At 40.2% G+C, this 12,569-nt stretch overlaps 1 protein-coding gene across 46 annotated transcripts in view; it reads right to left on the bottom strand.

Annotated features, from left to right (window-relative positions):
* LOC136840690 (nucleolar protein dao-5-like) overlaps positions 1-12,569 on the bottom strand; it is a 1,019,029-nt gene that overhangs the window by 465,073 nt on the left and 541,387 nt on the right. For 3 of the 46 annotated variants that reach the window (XM_067107428.1, XM_067107460.1, XM_067107445.1), the window contains exon 1: positions 5,874-6,076. The exons of 40 other annotated variants lie outside the window; for them this stretch is intronic. The gene's annotated coding sequence lies outside the window, so the exon portion shown is untranslated. Of the gene's footprint in view, positions 1-5,873; positions 6,077-12,569 lie in introns of those variants that run through there. 3 more of the 46 variants (XM_067107443.1, XM_067107448.1, XM_067107426.1) reach the window with 2 other exon arrangements.

Here is a 12,569-nt window from a genome sequence, read left to right as displayed (position 1 = left end):
GAAAATGGAATATCATTATTATTTGGCTTCCTACTATTCTACGGGTATTACTTCAGGCGTTGATTCCAACAGCTGCTTACTACCACCCGTCGAATTGCAAGCTTAATTAGAGCGCCATGTTTTCCAGGGGTGATTTCCTAAGTGTTCCTGCGGTAATGTGTCTTTTGTCTAAATCCAGATAATCACAAAAATACAAAACAATCACACACTACACACACAGACACACACAAAATATATATATATATATATATATATATATATATATATATATATATATATATATATATATATATATATATATATGAGACCAGACGATGATCCCACCAAAAGGAAGCGACCGGGCCCTTTTCCTAAAATATCGATTTTGACCCTGTTCATCTAATCAACGTGTTGGGTTACCTTTGGAGGGTCACATTCAGGTTACAGAAGGGCAAAGGGTCAGCAACCACATGCCCCCCGAAAAATTTCAGAAGCGTAAGGCTTTAACACCCTCTGGAACGATAACAAACTCCCACCTATCTTAAGAAGTAAATGGACCCGTATCTGGAACGGGGCATATCCTCAGGATCCTGGAATTAATAGAGTAATAAATTTCACAACGAAGCTAAGGAGGACAATCAAAGTGTCTGTTATTTTCTTAGGAGGAGAATTTTCTCAGTGTCGTTATTTTCCAGTATTTTCTTGGGAGGAGAATCAAAGTGCCCTTTATTTTCTTGGGAGGAGAATCAAAGCGTCAGTTATTTTCTAAGGAGGAAAGTTTTATTTTCTTAGGAGGAAAATCAAAGTGTCTCAAAGTGTCCGTTATTTTTGGGAGGAGAATCAAAGTTAGGAGGAGAATCAAATTTTCTTGGTGTCCTTTATTTTCTTAGGAGGAGAATCAAAATATCCGTTATTTTCTAAGGAGGAGAATCAAAGTGTCCGTTATTTTCTAAGGAGGAGAATCAAAGTGTCCATTATTTTCTAAAAGAGATTTTCTAGAATCAAAGTGTCCGTTATTTTCTAAGGAGGAGAATCAAAGTGTCTGTTATTTTCTAAGGAGGAGAATCAAAGTGTCCGTTATTTTCAAAGTGTCCGTTATTTTCTAGGGAGGAGAATCAAAGTGTCCGTTATTTTCTAAGGAGGAGAATCAAAGTGTCCGTTATTTTCTAAGGAGGAGAATCAAAGTGTCCGTTATTTTCTAAGGAGGAGAATCAAAGTGTCCGTTATTTTCTGGGGAGGAGAATCAAAGTGTCCGTTATTTTCTAAGGAGGAGAATCAAAGTGTCCGTTATTTTCTAAGGAGGAGAATTTTTTCCTGGGGAGGAGAATCAAAGTGTCCGTTATTTTCTAAGGAGGAGAATCAAAGTGTCCGTTATTTTCTAGGGAGGAGAATCAAAGTGTCCGTTATTTTCTAGGAGGAGAATCAAAGTGTCCGTTATTTTCTAGGGAGGAGAATCAAAGTGTCCGTTATTTTCTAGGGAGGAGAATCAAAGTGTCCGTTATTTTCTAAGGAGGAGGAGAATCAAAGAATCAAAGTCCGTTATTTTCTAGGAGGAGAAATCAAAGTGTCTTATTATTTTCTTGGGAGGAGAATCAAAGTGCCCGTTATTTTCTAGGGAGGAGAATCAAAGTGCCCGTTATTTTCTAAGGAGGAGAATCAAAGTGTCTCTTATTTTCTAAGGAGGAGAATCAAAGTGTCCGTCTATTTTCTTGGGAGGAGAATCAAAGTGTCCGTTATTTTCTAGGGAGGAGAATCAAAGTGTCCGTTATTTTCTAGGTGTCTGTTATTTTCTAAGGAGGAGAATCAAAGTGTCCTTTCTAAGGAAGATAATCAAAGTGTCTGTTATTTTCTTGGGAGGAAGGAGAATCAAAGTGCCCGTTATTTTCTAAGGAGGAGAATCAAAGTGTCTGTTATTTTCTAAGGAGGAGAATCAAAGTGTCCGTTACTTTCTAAGGAAGATAATCAAAGTGTCTGTTATTTTCTTGGGAGGAGAATCAAGGAGAATCAAAGTGCCGTTATTCTCTAGGGGAGGAGAATTATTTTCTAGGAAGGAGAATCAAAGTGTCCGTTATTTTCTAGGGAGGAGAATCAAAGTGTCCGTTATTTTCTAATAATCAAAGTGTCTGTTAGGAGGAATCAAAGTATTATTTTCTAGGGAGGAGAATCAAAGTATCTGTTATTTTCTGAGGAGGAGAATCAAAGTGTCTGTTATTTTCTAAGGAGGAGAATCAAAGTGTCCGTTACTTTCTAAGGAAGATAATCAAAGTGTCTGTTATTTTCTTGGGAGGAGAATCAAAGTGCCCGTTATTTTCTAAGGAGGAGAATCAAAGTGCCCGTTATTTTCTAAGGAGGAGAATTATCTGTTATTTTCTGAGGAGGAGAATCAAAGTGTCCGTTACTTTCTAAGGAGGAGAATTATTTTCTAAGGGGAGAATCAAAGTGTCTGTTATTTTCTAAGGAGGAGAATCAAAGTGTCTGTGTCAGTGTGTCGTTATTTTCCAAAGGAGAATCAAAGTATCTGAATCAAAGTGTCTGTTATTTTCTAAGGAGGAGAATCAAAGTGTCCGTTATTTTCTAAGGAGGAGAATCAAAGTGTCTGTTATTTTCTAGGGAGGAGAATCAAAGTGTCTGTTATTTTCCAAGGAGGAGAATCAATGTGTCTGTTATTTTCTAAGGAGGGGAATCAAAGTGTACGTGATTTTCTTGGGAGAAGAATCAAAGTGTCCGTTATTTTCTAAGGAGGAGAATCAAAGTGTCTGTTGTTTTTTGAGGAGTGCAATCAAAGTGTCCGTTATTTTCTTGGGAGGAGAATCAGTTGTCCGTTATTTTCTTGGGAAGAGAATCAGGTGTCCGTTATTTTCTGAGAAGGAGAATCAAGGTGTCCGTTATTTTCTTGGGAGGAGAATCAAATGTTCGTTATTTTCTATGAACGAGAATCAAAGAGTCCTTATTTCCCAAGGAGGAGAATCAGAGGTCCCCTTATCTTCCAAGAAGAATATCCTGTTGCAGGTTAAACTCGCAATGAAGAAGAATTTGATACAAGCCCCCCACCCCCAACCCCCCCGTGGCTCTAGAACTACGGGCTGCTGTAGAGCAAGAGCCCGTGCCAGCACAAGGCTGGCTTAATCTAGATAGATAGGCTCTAGAAAACATTATCAAGCAGAACTCTAGAAGTCAGGTAAAGTTATGTACAATTACTGAAAGAACACAAAAACGGCTTTAAAGCAGTGGTTCTTAACCTTGGGGTGCAACCCACTAGCGGGCCGTCAGCAACTCCCAGGGGGAGACGAGCCCTGGGGAAAAATTAAAAGTTCTCCAATTATATTCGTTATTCTCTTAACAAGAGTGAGGAACTATTGTTCAGAAGTTTATGAAAAAATGCAAAAGTATCATAGCCTTAAAACGTTAGATTCCTCTAGTCTACTACTCTGGTTAGACTCGTTGGGCTGATCATGTTTCGTCATTATTTACCTCCCTCCCTATCCCTCGAAACCCCCTTCTCTTTCCCTTTTTTTCATTTTCCTTTAAATCTGAGAGGGAATTTTACTCTTAGACGCAAGGTGGGGGGAGTGGAGGGAAGGACCATCTCTAAGAGGGGGCGCGGTAATAAAACGATTAAGAACCACTGCTTTAAAGCGTTCAATGCTTGCATAAAATGCTGTAAATCCAAACATTACGAGAAAACAAGTAAAAACAACGACAGTTCATGCCATAAAACGCACAGACATTTCTGAGTCTACAATTTTCGACAGACTAGTCACACCTACCGCAAATAAATTACCATTTTCCCCACACACACACACACACACACACACAAAATCCGGACTCCACCCTTTATTTCCTCCTCTCCCTGACTATATAGGCTCTTTGACCACGCACCCATGCATGACTGCTGCAAGCACAGCATTCTTAACGGTCGGGTGGACAGAAATTTCTCTCTGATAAAACCTACAAATCGAATACAATTATCATTCTTCTTTTCATATGTACGTACACAAAAAAATATACATATATACATTTATATAATTATATATATATATATATATATATATATATATATATATATATATATATAATATAATGTCATTTACATAAGGAAGTCCCAAACGTTAAAAGCACTTGGACAAATCTAACCACTGGGAAAGTAAATAAACAAATCAGTTATTCGAAATCCTAAATAAACAATTCAGCTAATCATAAACCCTAATTAAACAAATCAGCCATTCACAAATCCTACGTCTGTACATCCTACAGCTGCCTTCTAAACAGTACACTAACCAGCACATTTAAAAATTCCTTTATTTCCCCGATAGCCACCAACAAGCTCGCCACGGCAGCGGTTATACAACACGCACCGCATAATTCATACCAACTCTCCTTTGATAACACCGGGAACATAGCTCTGCGCTTAAACCGAAGCTATCGCATATCCCTCGCAAAAAAAAACAACTAATTAAAGGGAATATAGACATTCAGACGCCGGTAGTGTCACAGCCACAAAGTGACGATGACAGACATCCCTTTAAACAAAAGAACAAAGGGCACCAGAACACACGTCACAAGCTGCAGTTCTCATTACGGTTTTAATCTGTCCTTAAAAATGCAGTGGAAATTTCTTTTTTATCAAACCGGGAATTTTTTTAAAGCGTCGGAAGGATTGAATAAAACGAAATAAGCTTCGACGCTGGGAAAACTATAACCGTTTCAAGGTCACCACTCGGGGGTCTGACGAAGCGTACATTAAATTTTGAGATATATTTTTTTTTCTATCTTTTTTTGGGGACAACCGAAGCCCTTTCAAGAACCTGACAGGTGCAATTGCTGAATAATAAGAAACCTGAGAGAGAGAGAGAGAGAGAGAGAGAGAGAGAGAGAGAGAGAGAGAGAGAGAGAGTCTTATCTTATCATTATTCGTCGTCTTATAGCTTACTAGATTCTGCTCGAAACTTAAGGTAATATGCAAGGAAGCACGAGAGAGAGAGAGAGAGAGAGAGAGAGAGAGAGAGAGAGAGAGAGAGAGAGAGAGAGAGAACTCTAATTTATAAATCTAAGTAACCGAGCGTGAAGTTAAAAGGTGAAATTTCCCACATAACGTGCGACTTGAAGAGGGCAAGAGACCAAGAGGTTAGGTTTAACAGGCAGGAAATCCACAAGGAGTTTACGTGACTGAATCAGTAAACAGCAATGGCACCAGAGAAGTAATAATATTATACGAAGGCTCACACGGTTTTAAATCAGTGGGCTAGACTGTCATTATGATATACAGCATGCGGAATTTCACATTGGCTTAACCAGTGCATATGCAGCAGTCACGGCCAGGCGATGAATTCTTAATTTCTATGTGTGTGTGGATGTATGTATGTATGTATGTATATATGTATGTATGTATGTATGTATGTATGTATGTATGTATGTATATATATATATATATATATATATATATATATATATATATATATATATATATATATATATATATATATAGAGGTGATTTATATTTAATTTATCTTCCAGCTCCCTCCCTTATCCCTTCCAAAGAACGGTCCCGTGAGGAACAGGAGTCTCTCTATCTGTTCCTCGATCGAAAATCGACGTAACGTAACAGTAGACTCCTTTTCCTCTCTCTCTTTCTCCCTCTCTTTCTCTTTCTCTCCCTCCTTCTCTATCTATCCATCCAACCCTCGATCGAGGTGATCGTCACTTCCACTTGACATTCTATTGGAGACATCCGTGTTCCTCAGTCGCACCTGACATTCTACTTAGCACACCCTCCGTGACGTAGGCAGCTTTGGAACAGTGTCAGACGGTGCCAGACAAACCACAGATCCTTCTGCTATACATACAAGTGTTCAGAGTGCCACTGAACAAACCTCACGAACACAAGAGGGACTTACCTGTTAATTATTGGGACCTCCTCGATGCAGAGTTCATGTAATGACAGATTTTACAGAAAACTCGTATAAAACAGAATTAATTCACGAAAGAATTAACTTTTTACAGAGCTTCTCGGCAATGCCTTTCCGGATATATATATATATCACTAATGATGATCTTGGGCTAACCACTAAAAGATTCACTTTCTATATATATATATTTATGTGTGAAAGATATATATATATATATATATTATATAAAAACTTGAAAAAACTTTGAAAATAGATTATGTATAAATGAATAATACTCTTCAATATGAACTTGATATTTATTATTTTTTTTTTTGGTTTTTATTAGATATTTATCATAGATTCTATATTCTCATGTATAAACTGACTATTCTATTCTAGAAAAAAACAGGGCTCCACAATGGAGACTCTATTCTTCAATTGTTTCCCATCATCGCACAGGTCGGCATCTGATCTTGGCGCGGGGGAGGCATGCAGGATAATGTCTCGCCCCCCGAAGGATGCCAGGAAAGGGGGGAGGAGAGCCAGGGGGGCAGCAGCAGCAGCAGTAGTAGTAGTGGGGGCGGGGCGGGGGCTTTCCGAAATCCCCTAAAAACACCACACACACAAGCGCCCCAGCGCGAACGAGAGAGAGAGGAGAGAGTGTTCGTTATCAGAATTTACTCTTCCAGGGAGCGAGTGAGATCGCGCACACAGTCGCCCACAAGAGAGAAGAAGACTGTCTGGCCTGGCCCTCTGTTTCGATATTGATTGTGCTGGGACCGAGCGAGTCCGTCCGACCAGCCAGTCGCCAAGCTCCTCCTGTCTTCAGCGACGGTTCCGCTGCCTGCCGCTAGGTGGCTCCTCCTCCTCCTCCTCCCTCCTCCTCCTCCTCCTCTCGCCGCTCGGGGGAAACGCACGCACGGTCTCACGCCCGCAAACAGTTTGTCATATTTCGGCGCCTGATCTCGTTGGCGTTTTACGGCCAAATATGGCGATGTGGACTGGAGCAACTGTCAATTGGTATGATTCCAGTCAACGCTCTGAACGGCACTTGGCAATTCCCGGGCGCTGTTTTAACTGACACGTTCGGTGGCACTAATAGGCATATTTCGCTCTCCTCTCGCACAGCGAGGGGGAAGAAGAAGAAGAAGAAGAAGGAGAGGAGGAGGAGGAGGAGGAGGAGAGGCGGGAGGGGGATGACGCATGGATTTGCTCAGCTGTTTCTCCCTCACACCCTTCTTCCCACCAACACCCAGAGAGAATGACTTTCAGATTTCGATTTTCCTGTCATTCCTGCCATATACGCGCGTTCGGAAAAGCGTAGAACGCGGCAAAACGATCGTCTTAATGCCCGGAGCCACTCTGAGGAGACTGCGGAGAAGGGGACGCAGTTTCTTCTGGTGTAAAATTTGTAGCTTTGGCTCCGGGAAACGCGACCATGAGTGTACTCCGTATGCATTCCCTAGTATGTCAGCTTGCTTTCCTCACTGTCAAGGTCAACCAAGCATTTACTTTACTGCCTCCCCAAAGAATAAAATTGCAAGCACAATGCCAGCAAAGACTACTATTACAAAGCTTCCATACATCAGATTTTCTCCCACGACGTTCTACCGAATTCTGGAAACTCTGGAACTTACTCAAGAGGCCCTGGATGATGTCATTCTAGCACATCGCAAGCACCGCGACTACAGCTGCTCCCTACGTCGCAATCCCCAATCGAACACCATTCCCGCTTCCAGACTCAATATGGAATGCTTGGCGTGGCCGACGACCGGCCAATGAAGAATCTGACGTCGGGAACGCAGCAGCAGCAGCAGCAGCAACGAAGAAATGACAATCAGTGTTATTCATTTCCTCGCCCCTACATTTCTCATGATTTCCACGTCGACACAGCCATTTCCCCCTTTCCAGCTCAGAACGCTGGTTTTGCAGATTCCCAGCTCGCTCTGCTCTGCTTTAAAATCTTTCCATTTTTTTTTTTTTTTACATCTGTTACTAAGGTATTCGTTTTCTGTTCGGTTACTTTGCAGGGAACGAGTATTCCCGGAAAGAAAATGAATGCGGAAATCTTCGCTTGGGGCAGCGCAGTCCTCCCTGAGTTGAAACAATAAAGCATTTTCATGGAATCGAGAATTTCGACTTTTTATCCAGAAAAATCAACACTGAAAGCCTCACAGTTCCTCACATTCCTCATCGGACGTTAGGAACCGTCTTCGCTAATGACGAAAGGAGCCGAGTCCAGAGCCACGGGGATCCGAGTCGACACAGCCGTAGCAGTTTCTCAACTCTCGAGAAATCAACAGGTATATGCGACAGGTATGCGCATGGCCAAGTCATCTGGGTCTTTAAGGGGGAAAAAACCAACTTGACAGCATGGCAGTCATTAACGAGACATCAACAGCAATAACGTTTACGAAAGCAGCGGGATACGAGGCGATGAATCTGAGGCGATAAGGTTAAGACGGCCGTGAGAAGAACAATGAGATGTACAGTATATCCTTTCGCAATGTGCTGGACAATGGCAAAGCATTGCAGAGCTGATGTTGCGAAATACGAACAAAAGGCTTCTGGGCATGGTGGACGGAGCAGATGGAATCAAAGTGAACGCATACACTAACGACGGATTTAGAGATAGGCCGATGTTGATAAATGGGGTGATGTTTTAAAACACGTTACACGAAAATATACTGAAAATATTGGAACTGTCACTGGAGTATAAAATTCAGGCCAAAGCGCTGTGACCTATGAGGTCATTCAGCACTGAAAATAACCTCGGAATATTCGTCACGAGAGGCCGCTAAATAAGATGAAAGAAGTGGGAATACGAACTGAGGAGCAGTAAAAGGAATGAAAGGGGTTGCAGCAGCTAGGGTCCGAATGGGCGCTGCAAAGAACCTAAATTAATGCCCACAGTGCACCGTGTGAGAAGCACTGACGGCACTGCTTCCCAGGGTTGAAAATACAGAAAAAAAAATCAAGACTGTATTAAAACCAGAATACATTCTAAATGAGCTAAACTAAAGAGATCATAAACAATACAACAGGATTTCATAAAATTTTATTCCTTGATGCAAAAGTGGAGTCTTCTGAAAAGTGAATGTAATTCCAAGCATGAAAAGACGTGACTTATAACTGATTGCAACACATTAGGACTGATTGTGCAGCAAACGAGAAGAGAGGAGAGAGAGAGAGATAGGACATCATAAATCATCATTCAGTCATGAAACTTATGGTAATATACAAGGAAGTACAAGAGAGAGAGAGAGAGAGAGAGAGAGAGAGAGAGAGAGAGAGAGAGAGAGAGAGAGAGAGAGAGAGAGAGAATATCATACATTATCGTCGGCTGGAAACTTTAGGTAATATACAAGGAAGTACAAGAGAGAGAGAGAGAGAGAGAGAGAGAGAGAGAGAGAGAGAGAGAGAGAGAGAGAGAGAGAGAGAGAATATCACGTATTATCATTATTTGTCTGCTGAAAACTTAAAGTAATATACAAGGAAGTACAAGAGAGAGAGAGAGAGAGAGAGAGAGAGAGAGAGAGAGAGAGAATCTTATCATTATTCGTCATCTCACAGCTGATTATATTCTGCTGGAAACATAAGAAATATACAGGGAAGAGAGAGAGAGAGAGAGAGAGAGAGAGAGAGAGAGAGAGAGAGAGAGAGAGAGAGACAGCATTCTAACGCCCATACTCCCAATGGAAGATCTTTCGTTTTGTATGGATATTGGTCACGTGTGCATGATGCTTGTGACCACTCATTCACGCACGTGAGCAATAAGTCACGCATGCGGGGAGTGTCTATCGACAGTTTTGGGCCAAGTTAAATCGTGGGCGTCAAGACGGGCCGCCCAGTTTGAAGAACTGGGGAAGTTTTAACGAATTTTCACACCGCTCAAAATTAACTCTGGCTTGGGATATGATGGATAGGATAAGGATATGAGACAAGAAGAGCCCACTATTTTGATTACTTTTAGAAAACCATGAAAAAAAATACTCAATCTTCTTGCTGGCGTCTAACATTAAAAAAATTATTAAAAACACTAACTAGCAACTTCGCGCGATTAAAACTGCCTACATTACGAAAAACACCTTTGCCTTACAATACTGCCCGAAAACGGAAGAAGTATGCAAACATCAAAACTTGGCCTTACTACAGATTTTGCAGATACTGCAAATGTGACCCCTAGAACATTTTCACTGTCATTTCAAACAAACTGTTCTGCCCTAAAGTGGAAGACTGCAGTACCTGCAAACATACAAAACTGAGAAAAATGGTAGATACTCCCTTGCCTTACTACAGATTTTGCAGATACTGCAAATGTGACCCCCTAGAACATTTTCACTGTCATTTCAAGCAAACTGTTCTGCCCTAAAGTGGAAGGCTGCAGTATCTGCAAACATACAAAACTGAGAAAAATGGTGGACACTCCCTTGCCTTACCACTGATTTTGCAGATACTGCAAATGGGACCCCCTAAATACTCGTGGAAAGTACTGAAGAATCATTCTGAAACTGCAGTAACTTGTGTATTAGTGTTTCACGAGCCCAATAGGTGACATATCTCAGTTTCGAAAAATTTTGCAGATACTGCAGTTTTCCATTTTAGAGCAGAATATGTATCAACACCAGCCTTCGTTGACATAACCCTGATTTTTGGCAGAAATGAATGGCAGTTTACACACACTAACTCCATATGATCACCACTAAAAGCTGGCCTGTTTGTCTGTTAAGAACATTAGCCACAATGTTTTTGTACTAACACAGAGATTCCATTAAACAATATTTCCACAAGCAAACAGTCACGTAAAAGACAAGACAATAAACAGGAAGAATATATAAGGTTAACGTATGTTGACCCTTCAGCATAAATACTATTTGAAAGGAACCTTTTTCGTCTGACTGCGAGCAACATACACTGTAGATGTGAATCTTTGGTGGCTCTACATTTCTTGGTTTACTGCATACTCACAGTTATGAAGATATTCGATCTAAACAGACTTGGCCTGCTCATACACTCGTGTGTATGAAGGGACAAGACTGACTCCGTAATTCCCCAAAAATACACAGGAATGTTTATTCTTAGGAAAAGTGTTCCAAGGGTCAACCTATGGTCAGACTACAAGAAGCTACAGTACTTCTCAACTCAAACTTCCTGTTTTTTTAAAGAAATATCAGATTTTAAAGTATTCCTGGCACTGTCTTCAAATTTCCCACGGGAGATATTGTTTCAGAATATTTTACCGAGTTGCTTACCGTTATGGTAGCTAATATTCGAAACCTCCCAAGGACAGACCGGTTAGGAAAACAAAGGCTAAAAAGATTTCAACGTGTGGCTACTGTATACAGAGAGAGAGAGAGAGAGAGAGAGAGAGAGAGAGAGAGAGAGAGAGAGAGAGAGAGAGAGAGAGAGAGAGAGATAACAACCACAGGACGAAAATTAAGAAAGAAAATTACCATGTAACAATAAATCTTGTTCACAAAAAAACAAAGGATATTTATTGGACAGAAATGTTTTCACGGTCGGGGAAAAAAAAAACAAAAGAAGAATAAATGGAGAAAATAAAAACAAAAAAACAATCAACGTCACATCAACAAACAAACATTAAAATGAATCGGTAAATTAATTATAAATATTACGAAGTCGACCAACCGTAACGCAAATATCTGTGAATTTGTCATCACGGCGGAATAAAAAGGTATTTGGTATTCATTGTCTACGGCCGGAATGATTGAATTACTACATTTTCATTATATTAACTATCATTTCATTTCCACGATAACTTCATTTTGGGGACAGTGTCAGCGCAACAGCCGATTTTTCTAATAGAGTACAGGTGTGTGTGTGTGTGTGTGTGTGTGTGTGTGTGTGTGTGTGTGTGTGTGTGTGTGTGTGTGTGTGTGAACTGAACTGAATTGAATTGAACTCAGGCCAAAGGCCAAGCACTGGGACCTATGAGGTCATTCAGCGCTGAAACGGAAATTGACAGTAAAAGGTTTGAAAGGTGTAACAGGTAGAAAACCTCAAAGTTGCACTATGAATCAATAAATGTTAGGAGAGGGTGGATAATAAGATGGAGGAAAGAGAATATGAAGGAGGTACAGTAAAAGGAACGAGGGCACGCTGCAAAGAACCTTAAGTAATGCCTGCAGTGCACCGCACGAGGTGCACTGACAATGCCTGCCTTCCCGCACGAGAGACTAGAGAGAGAGAGTGCACCGACGAGGTGAGAGAGAGAGAGAGAGAGTGCAAAAATAAAAAAATATTCCCAAAAATATAAGTGAAATGGAAATATAGAATTATTGATTGACTTAACCATATACAGAAAATGCATTATCTTTATATAAACAAAATAAGATAAAAAAATACATTGAAAACTTGAATGAGCACTATTTGGAGTTATAATTAAGACATTTAATAAAAAATTATTATTATTAAAATTATTATTATTATTGAAATGGAAATAAAGATGAACCCTATTCATATGGAACAAGCCCAACCACAGGGGCCACTGACAGAAAATGCAAGCTTCAAAGAGTATTAAGGTGTTCCTTAGGAAGAATAAGATAAAAATAAGAAGTAAGTGGAAACTAAAGGGAACTAGGAAGAAGTAAGAGGAGTTATAAATACAGAAAAAGGAGATCCACTTATTGAAAAAATAAAAAAATAAAATTAATTTATTATTATTATTATTATTATTATTATTAT

Source organism: Macrobrachium rosenbergii, chromosome 8 (assembly GCF_040412425.1).
Source record: "Macrobrachium rosenbergii isolate ZJJX-2024 chromosome 8, ASM4041242v1, whole genome shotgun sequence".
NCBI lineage: Eukaryota > Metazoa > Arthropoda > Malacostraca > Decapoda > Palaemonidae > Macrobrachium > Macrobrachium rosenbergii.
The sequence above is the reverse complement of the archived record's forward strand: the minus strand, read 5'-3'. Positions and strand labels throughout refer to the sequence as shown.